The sequence below is a fragment of the Oncorhynchus keta genome, unplaced genomic scaffold (assembly GCF_023373465.1).
Source record: "Oncorhynchus keta strain PuntledgeMale-10-30-2019 unplaced genomic scaffold, Oket_V2 Un_contig_6065_pilon_pilon, whole genome shotgun sequence".
NCBI classification, from domain to species: domain Eukaryota; kingdom Metazoa; phylum Chordata; class Actinopteri; order Salmoniformes; family Salmonidae; genus Oncorhynchus; species Oncorhynchus keta.
The window spans coordinates 1-13764 of NW_026288655.1; the positions used below are offsets into that span (position 1 = coordinate 1).

At 48.3% G+C, this 13764-nt stretch overlaps 1 long non-coding RNA gene across 1 annotated transcript; it reads right to left on the minus strand.

Moving 5' to 3' along the window:
* Positions 1 to 7055: 7055 nt before the first annotated feature.
* On the minus strand, positions 7056 to 8055 carry LOC127925673 (uncharacterized). Its single transcript, XR_008121917.1, has 3 exons — positions 8007 to 8055; positions 7858 to 7929; positions 7056 to 7169 (listed from the first exon to the last, which is right to left on the minus strand). It is a non-coding gene; the product is annotated as an uncharacterized LOC127925673 (long non-coding RNA).
* Between the last annotated feature and the right edge of the window lie 5709 nt (positions 8056 to 13764).

Here is a 13764-nt window from a genome sequence, read left to right on the forward strand (position 1 = left end):
CTCGTTGGCTAACAGGCTAGTTGGCCAGGCTAGTTGGCTAACAGGCTAGTTGGCCAGGCTAATTGGCTAACAGGCTAGTTGGCCAGGCTAGTTGGCTAACAGGCTAGTTGGCTAACAGGCTAGTTGGCCAGGCTAGTTGGCTAACAGGCTAGTTGGCTAACAGGCTAGTTGGCCAGGCTAGTTGGCTAACAGGCTAGTTGGCTAACAGGCTAGTTGGCCAGGCTAGTTGGCTAACAACCTAGCAAGGTTTGTAACAATACATTTAAGTATTTGCTAATAAGTTGGATGAAAATCTAATTGAAACCAAAAGTCACGAGTGCAAAGGATTGTTTAATTTGAAGTTCTACATTTGAAGTTATTTCTGCTAGAGTTCCCATTACACCTGATCCTCCATATTACATCATATCTGGCATTTTGATCGGGTTTTAAGTAATACAACTTTAAAAAATGTCAAAGTGAAGTGTAATTTTGCATTGGGACATTTGATGAGTCTACTAATGCAGATTCATATGTTACACGTGGTTACGTTTATGTTACCTACCACCCTGACACACACACACACATCACCCTGACACACACATCACCCTGACACACACACACATCACCCTGACACACACATCACCCTGACACACACACACACACATCACCCTGACACACACACACACACATCACCCTGACACACACACACACACATCACCCTGACACACACACACACATCACCCTGACACACACACACACATCACCCTGACACACACATCACCCTGACACACACATCACCCTGACACACATCACCCTGACACACACATCACCCTGACACACACATCACCCTGACACACACATCACCCTGACACACACATCACCCTGACACACACATCACCCTGACACACACATCACCCTGACACACACATCACCCTGACACACACATCACCCTGACACACACATCACCCTGACACACACATCACCCTGACACACATCACCCTGACACACACATCACCCTGACACACACACCACCCTGACACACACATCACCCTGACACACACACACACACACATCACCCTGACACACACACATCACCCTGACACACACACACACATCACCCTGACACACACACACATCACCTGACACACACACACATCACCCTGACACACACACACACACACACACACATCACCCTGCACACACACACACACACACACATCACCCTGACACACACACACACACACACACACACACACACACACACACACACACACACACACACACACCACACACACACGTCACCCTGACACACACACACACACACACACATCACCCTGACACACACACACATCACCCTGACACACACACACATCACCCTGACACACATCACCCTGACACACATCACCCTGACACACATCACCCTGACACACACACACACACACACACCACCCTGACACACATCACCCTGACACACATCACGCTGACACACACACACACATCACCCTGACACACACACACACACATCACCCTGACACACACACACATCACCCTGACACACACACACACCACCCTGACACACGTCACCCTGACACACACACACCGTCACCCTGACACACACACACATCACCCTGACACACATCACCCTGACACACATCACCCTGACACACATCACCCTGACACACATCACCCTGACACACATCACCCTGACACACACACACACATCACCCTGACACACACACACACACACATCACCCTGACACACACACACACACACATCACCCTGACACACACACACACACACATCACCCTGACACACACACACACACATCACCCTGACACACACACATCACCCTGACACACACACACATCACCCTGACACACACACACACACATCACCCTGACACACACACACATCACCCTGACACACACACACATCACCCTGACACACACACACACATCACCCTGACACACACACACATCACCCTGACACACACACACATCACCCTGACACACATCACCCTGACACACCATCACCTGACACACACACACACATCACCCTGACACACACACCACACACATCACCCTGACACACACACATCACCCTGACACACACACACATCACCCTGACACACACACACACATCACCCTGACACACACACATCACTCACACACACACACACATCACCCTGCACACACACACACATCACCCTGACACACACACACATCACCCTGACACACACACATCACCCTGACACACACACACATCACCCTGACACACACACACATCACCCTGACACACACACACATCACCCTGACACACACACACACACATCACCCTGACACACACACACACATCACCCTGACACACACACACACACCATCACCCTGACACACACACACCATCACCCTGACACACACACATCACCCTGACACACACACATCACCCCTGACACACACATCACCCTGACACACACACATCACCCTGACACACACACACACACACATCACCCTGACACACACACACACATCACCCTGACACACACACACACACACATCACCCTGACACACATCACCCTGACACACACACACATCACCCTGACACACATCACCCTGACACACACACACACATCACCCTGACACACATCACCCTGACACACACACACACACATCACCCTGACACACACACACACATCACCCTGACACACATCACCCTGACACATCACCCTGACACACACACACACATCACCCTGACACACACACACACACACCACCTGACACACATCACCCTGACACACATCACGCTGACACACATCACGCTAACACACATCACCCTGACACACACACACATCACCCTGACACACACACACATCACCCTGACACACATCACCCTGACACACACACACACATCACCCTGACACACACACACATCACCCTGACACAGTCACCCTGACACACACACCATCACCCTGACACGACACACATCACCCTGACACATCACCCTGACACACATCACCCTGACACACATCACCCTGACACACACACACATCACCCTGACACACACACACATCACCCTGACACACACACACATCACCCTGACACACACACACATCACCCTCACACACATCACACACACACACACACATCACCCTGACACACACACACACACATCACCCTGACACACACACACACATCACCCTGACACACACACACACACACATCACCCTGACACACACACACACATCACCCTGACACACACACACACACATCACCCTGACACACACACACACATCACCCTGCACACACACACACACATCACCCTGACACACACACACACATCACCCTGACACACACACACACATCACCCTGACACACACACACACATCACCCTGACACACACACACACACACACACATCACCCTGACACACACACACACATCACCCTGACACACACACACACATCACCCTGACACACACACACATCACCCTGACACACACACACCATCACCCTGACACACACACATCACCCTGACACACACACACATCACCCTGACACATCACCCTGACACACATCACCCTGACACACACACACGTCACCCTGACACACACACACACATCACCCTGACACACACACACACATCACCCTGACACACACACATCACCCTGACACACATCACCCTGACACACACACACATCACCCTGACACACACACACATCACCCTGACACACACACACACACACACACACTGACACACACACCTGACACACACACACACATCACCCTGACACACACACACACTCACCCTGACACACACACACATCACCCTGACACACACACATCACCCTGACACACACACACATCACCCTGACACACACACACACATCACCCTGACACACACACACACACACATCACCCTGACACACACACACACACATCACCCTGACACACACACACACACACCACACACACACACACACACACACACACACACACACACACACACACACATCACCCTGACACACACACACATCACCCTGACACACACACACATCACCCTGACACACACACACATCACCCTGACACACACACACATCACCCTGACACACACACACACATCACCCTGACACACACACACATCACCCTGACACACACACACATCACCCTGACACACACACACACATCACCCTGACACACACACACACATCACCCTGACACACACACACACACATCACCCTGACACACACACACACATCACCCTGACACACACACACACATCACCCTGACACACACATCACCCTGACACACACACACACATCACCCTGACACACACACACACACATCACCCTGACACACACACACACATCACCCTGACACACAAACACACATCACCCTGACACACACACACACATCACCCTGACACACACACACACATCACCCTGACACACACACACACATCACCCTGACACACACACACATCACACGTCAAACACAAGGACTTACCGTGTTTCCTATGTTACGAAGGCCGACTCTTCCACTCCCAACCTTGAGCTTTTCTTTCTGTGGAGGAGATTCAGACGAAGTCAGAGCTGAGGTGAAGGGACAGTTAGCCTAGTGGGAATCCATGGTGGGTGTCTTTTAGAACCCCTTCCTAGTGGGATCTCATGGTGGGTGTCTTTTAGAACCCCTTCCTAGTGGGAACCCATGGTGGGTGTCTTTTAGAACCCCTTCCTAGTGGGAATCCATGGTGGGTGTCTTTTAGAACCCCTTCCTAGTGGGATCTCATGGTGGGTGTCTTTTAGAACCCCTTCCTAGTGGGAACCCATGGTGGGTGTCTTTTAGAACCCCTTCCTAGTGGGATCTCATGGTGGGTGTCTTTTAGAACCCCTTCCTAGTGGGAATCCATGGTGGGTGTCTTTTAGAACCCCTTCCTAGTGGGAATCCATGGTGGGTGTCTTTTAGAACCCCTTCCTAGTGGGATCTCATGGTGGGTGTCTTTTAGAACCCCTTCCTAGTGGGAACCCATGGTGGGTGTCTTTTAGAACCCCTTCCTAGTGGGAATCCATGGTGGGTGTCTTTTAGAACCCCTTCCTAGTGGGAACCCATGGTGGGTGTCTTTTAGAACCCCTTCCTAGTGGGATCTCATGGTGGGTGTCTTTTAGAACCCCTTCCTAGTGGGATCTCATGGTGGGTGTCTTTTAGAACCCCTTCCTAGTGGGATCTCATGGTGGGTGTCTTTTAGAACCCCTTCCTAGTGGGAACCCATGGTGGGTGTCTTTTAGAACCCCTTCCTAGTGGGAACCCATGTTGGGTGTCTTAGAACCCCTTCCTAGTGGGATCTCATGGTGGGTGTCTTTAGAACCCCTTCCTAGTGGGAACCAATGGTGGGTGTCTTTTAGAACCCCTTCCTAGTGGGAACCCATGGTGGGTGTCTTTTAGAACCCCTTCCTAGTGGGAACCCATGGTGGGTGTCTTTTAGAACCCCTTCCTAGTGGGATCTCATGGTGGGTGTCTTTCAAAAACCCTTCCAAAACCCCAACATTCAGAACTCATTTTGAAACCCCTTTCTGTTTTGGTTCGGTTGTCAAAGTGATTCTCTTTGTTAGTTCTCTTTTCTGTGAGGGACGTCAATTTGAGTGTGTCTGGGAACGTGAGTGTGAGCCAGATTAAGCCTGTTTATCTGGTTCGGCTCAGAGGAGGCTATACCGTTTATCCTATTACACACAGGGAACACTGCTGACAGGGTTAGAGACAGTACCTGTGACAGGGTTAGAGACAGTACCTGTGGGGCTACTACAGTACCTGTGACAGGGTTAGAGACAGTACCTGTGGGGCTACTACAGTACCTGTGACAGGGTTAGAGACAGTACAAGTGGGGCTACTACAGTACCTGTGACAGGGTTAGAGACAGTACAAGTGGGGCTACTACAGTACCTGTGACAGGGTTAGAGACAGTACAAGTGGGGCTACTACAGTACCTGTGACAGGGTTAGAGACAGTACCAGCGACAGGGTTAGAGGCAGTACCTGTGACAGGGCTAGAGACAGTACCTGTGACAGGGTTAGAGACAGTACCTGTGGCAGGGTTAGAGACAGTACCTGTGACAGGGTTAGAGACAGTACCTGTGACAGGGCTAGAGACAGTACCTGTGACAGGGTTAGAGACAGTACCTGTGGCAGGGTTAGAGACAGTACCTGTGACAGGGTTAGAGACAGTACCAGCGACAGGGTTAGAGACAGTACCAGCGACAGGGTTAGAGACAGTACCTGTGACAGGGTTAGAGACAGTACCTGTGACAGGGTTAGAGACAGTACCTGTGACAGGGTTAGAGACAGTACCTGCGACAGGGTTAGAGACAGTACCTGTGACAGGGTTAGAGACAGTACCTGTGACAGGGTTAGAGACAGTACCTGTGACAGGGCTAGAGACAGTACCTGTGACAGGGCTAGAGACAGGACAGTACCTGTGACAGGGTTAGAGACAGGACAGTACCTGTGACAGGGTTAGAGACAGGACAGTACCTGTGACAGGGTTAGAGACAGTACCTGCGACAGGGTTAGAGACAGTACCTGCGACAGGGTTAGAGACAGTACCTGCGACAGGGTTAGAGACAGTACCTGTGACAGGGTTAGAGACAGTACCTGTGGCAGGGTTAGAGACAGTACCTGCGACAGGGTTAGAGACAGTACCTGTGACAGGGTTAGAGACAGTACCAGCGACAGGGTTAGAGACAGTACCTGCGACAGGGCTAGAGAGACAGTACCTGCGACAGGGCTAGAGACAGTACCTGCGACAGGGCTAGAGACAGTACCTGCGACAGGGCTAGAGACAGTACCTGCGACAGGGCTAGAGACAGTACCAGCGACAGGGTTAGAGACAGTACCTGTGGCAGGGTTAGAGACAGTACCTGCGACAGGGTTAGAGACAGTACCTGCGACAGGGTTAGAGACAGTACCTGCGACAGGGTTAGAGACAGTACCTGCGACAGGGTTAGAGACAGTACCTGCGACAGGGTTAGAGACAGTACCTGCGACAGGGTTAGAGACAGTACCAGCGACAGGGTTAGAGACAGTACCTGTGACAGGGTTAGAGACAGTACCTGCGACAGGGTTAGAGACAGTACCTGCGACAGGGTTAGAGACAGTACCTGTGACAGGGTTAGAGACAGTACCTGTGACAGGGTTAGAGACAGTACCTGTGACAGGGTTAGAGACAGTACCTGTGACAGGGTTAGAGACAGTACCTGTGACAGGGTTAGAGACAGTACCTGCGACAGGGTTAGAGACAGTACCTGTGACAGGGTTAGAGACAGTACCTGTGACAGGGTTAGAGACAGTACCAGCGACAGGGTTAGAGACAGTACCTGTGACAGGGTTAGAGACAGTACAAGTGGGGCTACTACAGTACCTGTGACAGGGTTAGAGACAGTACCTGTGACAGGGTTAGAGACAGTACAAGTGGGGCTACTACAGTACCTGTGACAGGGTTAGAGACAGTACCTGTGACAGGGTTAGAGACAGTACCAGCGACAGGGTTAGAGACAGTACCAACGACAGGGTTAGAGACAGTACCAGCGATAGGGTTAGAGACAGTACCTGCGACAGGGTTAGAGACAGTACCTGTGACAGGGTTAGAGACAGTACCAGCGACAGGGTTAGAGACAGTACCAGCGACAGGGTTAGAGACAGTACCAGCGACAGGGTTAGAGACAGTACCTGCGACAGGGTTAGAGACAGTACCTGCGACAGGGTTAGAGACAGTACCTGTGACAGGGCTAGAGACAGTACCAGCGACAGGGTTAGAGACAGTACCTGTGACAGGGTTAGAGAAAGTACCAGCGACAGGGTTAGAGACAGTACCTGTGGCAGGGTTAGAGACAGTACCTGTGACAGGGTTAGAGACAGTACCTGTGACAGGGTTAGAGACAGTACCTGCGACAGGGTTAGAGACAGTACCTGTGACAGGGTTAGAGACAGGACAGTACCTGTGACAGGGTTAGAGACAGTACCAGCGACAGGGTTAGAGACAGTACCTGTGACAGGGTTAGAGACAGTACCTGTGACAGGGTTAGAGACAGTACCAGCGACAGGGTTAGAGACAGTACCTGTGACAGGGTTAGAGACAGTACCTGTGACAGGGCTAGAGACAGTACCTGCGACAGGGTTAAAGACAGTACCTGCGACAGGGTTAGAGACAGTACCTCTGACAGGGTTAGAGACAGTATCTGTGACAGGGTTAGAGACAGCACCTGTGACAGGGTTAGAGACAGCACCTGTGACAGGGTTAGAGACAGTACCTGCGACAGGGTTAGAGACAGTACCTGCGACAGGGTTAGAGACAGTACCTGCGACAGGGTTAGAGACAGTACCTGCGACAGGGCTAGAGACAGTACCTGCGACAGGGCTAGAGACAGTACCTGTGGCAGGGCTAGAGACAGTACCTGCGGCAGGGTTAGAGACAGTATCTGCGACAGGGTTAGAGACAGCACCTGTGACAGGGTTAGAGACAGCACCTGTGACAGGGTTAGAGACAGCACCTGTGACAGGGTTAGAGACAGCACCTGTGACAGGGTTAGAGACAGCACCTGTGACAGGGTTAGAGACAGCACCTGTGACAGGGTTAGAGACAGTACCTGTGGGGCTGCTATGGTACCTGTGACAGGGTTAGAGACGCTACCTGTGGGGCTGCTACGCTACCTGTGGGGCTGCTACGCTACCTGTGGGGCTGCTACGCTACACCTGTGGGGCTGCTACGCTACACCTGTGGGGCTGCTACGCTACACCTGTGGGGCTGCTACGCTACCTGTGGGGCTGCTGCTGCTACCTGTGGGGCTGCTACGCTACCTGTGGGGCTGCTACGCTACCTGTGGGGCTGCTACGCTACCTGTGGGGCTGCTACGCTACCTGTGGGGCTGCTACGCTACCTGTGGGGCTGCTACGCTACCTGTGGGGCTGCTACGCTACCTGTGGGGCTGCTACGCTGTGTTCTGTGTTTCTTTACCAACTTAACTCCTAATGCCTGTCAATACAACCACAGGGTGCAGCAGGCTCTTGTTCCAATTGGCTGTTGCATTTGGCTCATCAATGACTCATTAGCTGCTGATTCAACTCAGGACCAGGAATGTAATTGCTGGGCTGGAACTAAAGCCTGCAAACCTCAACAGCAGCCCCATCAGGGATGTGTTTGTATGTACATGTGTATAGTAACACTCACCTCTCTGTCTACAACCAGTAGCAGCCCCATCAGGGATGTGTAGAGGAGAGACTTGGAGATGTCAGCCGTGTTTCTCTGGATCCCGTTCTGAGAGACCAGGGTTTGGCACAGAGCCTGGCAGGTTCCGTCCCCGGTGGCACGCGTTTCTGCCGGCATCGTTACCACAGTCAAAGAGGTCCCCAACTCTACGGCGCAGAAACTAATGAGTTGACTGGTCTCCTGGTCCTTGTATCGGCTAGGTTGCTGGTTCAAGTCAACGAGGCTTCTGATGTAGAAAGAAGAACAGATCCCTCTTCATGAAGGTTTGGTAAACCCTATCACAACCAGGGGATCCTCTCTACCAGTACTCTGGTGAGGCACCAGGGGATCCTCTCTACCAGTACTCTGGTGAGGCACCAGGGGATCCTCTCTACCAGTACTCTGGTGAGACACTAGGGGATCCTCTCTACCAGTACTCTGGTGAGGCACCAGGGGATCCTCTCTACCAGTACTCTGGTGAGGCACCAGGGGATCCTCTCTACCAGTACTCTGGTGAGGCACCAGGGGATCCTCTCTACCAGTACTCTGGTGAGGCACTAGGGGATCCTCTCTACCAGTACTCTGGTGAGGCACCAGGGGATCCTCTCTACCAGTACTCTGGTGAGGCACCAGGGGATCCTCTCTACCAGTACTCTGGTGAGGCACCAGGGGATCCTCTCTACCAGTACTCTGGTGAGGCACCAGGGGATCCTCTCTACCAGTACTCTGGTGAGGCACCAGGGGATCCTCTCTACCAGTACTCTGGTGAGGCACCAGGGGATCCTCTCTACCAGTACTCTGGTGAGGGACTAGGGGATCCTCTCTACCAGTACTCTGGGTGAGGGACTAGGGATCCTCTCTACCAGTACTCTGGTGAGGCACCAGGGGATCCTCTCTACCAGTACTCTGGTGAGGCACCAGGGGATCCTCTCTACCAGTACTCTGGTGAGGCACCAGGGGATCCTCTCTACCAGTACTCTGGTGAGGCACCAGGGGATCCTCTCTACCAGTACTCTGGTGAGGCACCAGGGGATCCTCTCTACCAGTACTCTGGTGAGGCACCAGGGGATCCTCTCTACCAGTACTCTGGTGAGGCACCAGGGGATCCTCTCTACCAGTACTCTGGTGAGGCACCAGGGGATCCTCTCTACCAGTACTCTGGTGAGGCCACTATACTCATGCTATAACTACCACTATAACTAATACCATACTAATGCTATAACTACCACTATACTAATGCTATAACTACCACTATAACTACCACTATAACTACCACTATAACTGCCACTATACTAATGCTATAACTACCACTATACTAATGCTATAACTACCACTATACTAATGCTATAACTACCACTATAACTAACACTATACTAATGCTATAACTACCACTATAACTAACACTATACTAATGCTATAACTACCACTATAACTACACAATACTAATGCAATAACTACCACTATAACTACCACTATACTAATGCTATAACTACCACTATAACTACCACTATAACTACCACTATACTAATGGTATAAATACCACTATAACTACCACTATAACTAACACAATACTAATGCAATAACTACCACTATAACTACCACTATACTAATGCTATAACTACAACTATACTAATGCTATAACTACCACTATAACTAATACCATACTAATGCTATAACTACCACTATAACTAATACCTCACTAATACTATAACTACCACTATAACTACCACTATACTAATGCTATAACTACCACTATAACTACCAATATATCTACCACTATACTAATGCTATAACTACCACTATAACTACCACCATACTAATGCTATAACTACCACTATACTAATGCTATAACTACCACTATACTAATGCTATAACTACCACTATAACTACCACTATAACTACCACTATACTAATGCTATAACTACCACTATAACTACCACTACACTAATGCTATAACTACCACTATACTAATGCTATAACTACCACTATAACTACCACTATAACTACCACTATAACTACCACTATAACTAATACCTCACTAATACTATAACTACCACTATAACTACCACTATACTAATGCTATAACTACCACTATAACTACCAATATATCTACCACTATACTAATGCTATAACTACCACCATACTAATGCTATAACTACCACTATACTAATGCTATAACTACCACTATACTAATGCTATAACTACCAATATATCTACCACTATACTAATGCTATAACTACCACCATACTAATGCTATAACTACCACTATAACTACCACTATACTAATGCTATAACTACCACTATACTAATGCTATAACTACCACCATACTAATGCTATAACTACCACCATACTAATGCTATAACTACCACTATAACTACCACTATACTAATGCTATAACTACCACTATAACTACCACTATACTAATGCTATAACTACCAATATACTAATGCTATAACTACCACTATACTAATGCTATAACTACCACTATATCTACCACTATACTAATGCTATAACTACCACTATACTAATGCTATGATTAATGTTAGATTTCAGTGCATTCTTTGATAATATTGGCCGTAACATAACTTGTGTGTTATGGCTTTTCAACCTCTGCCATACCGTGGATTCAGAGACATTATCTAGAAGAACTCCCAGAGGGTTTCTTCAATGGAAGCTTCTCTGAAGTCAAACATGTAAGTGTGGTGTACCCCAGGGTAGCTCTTTAGGCCCTCTACACTTTCTATTTTTACCAATGACCTGCCACTGGCTTTAAACAAAGCATGTGTACGTATACTAATGATTCAACCATATACGCATCAGCAACCACAGCTAATGAAGTCACTGACACTATAACTACCACTATAACTAATACCATACTAAAACTACCACTATAACTAATACCATACTAATGCTATAACTACCACTATAACTAATACCATACTAAAACTACCACTATAACTAATACCATACTACAACTACCACTATAACTAATACCATACTAATGCTATAACTACCACTATAACTAATACCATACTAAAACTACCACTATAACTAATACCATACTAATGCTATAACTACCACTATAATAATACCATACTAAAACTACCACTATAACTAATACCATACTAATGCTATAACTACCACTATAACTAATACCATACTAATGCTATAACTACCGCTATAACTAATACCATACTAAAACTACACGCTATAACTAATACCATACTAAAACTACCTATAACTAATACCATACTAAAACTACCACTATAACTAATACCATACTAATGCTATAACTACCACTATAACTAATACCATACTAAAACTACCACTATAACTAATACCATACTAATGCTATAACTACCACTATAACTAATACCATACTAATGCTATAACTACCACTATAACTAATACCATACTAATGCTATAACTACCACTATAACTAATACCATACTAATGCTATAACTACCACTATAACTAATACCATACTAATGCTATAACTACCACTAGAACTACCACTATAACTAATACCATACTAATGCTATAACTACCCACTAGAACTACCACTATAAATAATACCATACTAATGCTTTATAACTACCTTCTCAACTAATACCATACTAATGCTATAACTGCCACTATAACTACCACTATAACTAATACCATACTAACGCTATAACTACCACTAGAACTACCACTATAAATAATATACCATACTAGTAATGCTATAACTACCGCTATAACTAATACCATACTAATGCTATAACTACCACTAGAACTAATACTTTAAAACATGACCAGACGAAACTTACCTGGTTTGTTCAATTGATATATCTCCTCTTCTCCAAACATCACCGGCTGTAATGCTGTAGTCTGTCAGGTCTCCAGCCATCACCGGCTGTAGTCTTATTTGGGTCTCCAACCATCACCGGCTGTAGTCTGTCAGGTCTCCAACCATCACCGGCTGTAGTCTGTCAGGTCTCCAGCCATCACCGGCTGTAATGCTGTAGTCGTAGGTCTCCAACCATCACCGGCTGTAATGCTGTAGTCTGTTAGGTCTCAACCATCACCGGCTGTAATGCTGTAGTCTGGTAGGTCTCCAACCATCACCGGCTGTAATGCTGTAGTCTGTCAGGTCTCAACCATGCCGGCTGTAATGCTGTAGTCTGTTAGGTCTCAACCATCACCGGCTGTAATGCTGTAGTCTTGCAGGTCTCCAACCATCACGGCTGTAATGCTGTAGTCTGTTAGGTCTCCAACCATCACCGGCTGTAGTCTGTTAGGTCTGCAGCCATCACCGGCTGTAGTCTGTTAGGTCTGCAGCCATCACTGGCTGTAGTCTGTAGTCTGTTAGGTCTCCAACCATCACCGGCTGTAGTCGGTCAGGTCTCCAACCATCACCGGCTGTAGTCTGTCAGGTCTCCAACCATCACCGACTGTAGTCTGTTAGGTCTCCAACCATCACCGAGCTGCTATATCTGTTGGGTCTCCCAACCATCACTGACTGTAATCTGTTAGGGTCTCCAACCATCACCGACTACAGCAATCTGTTAGGTCTCAA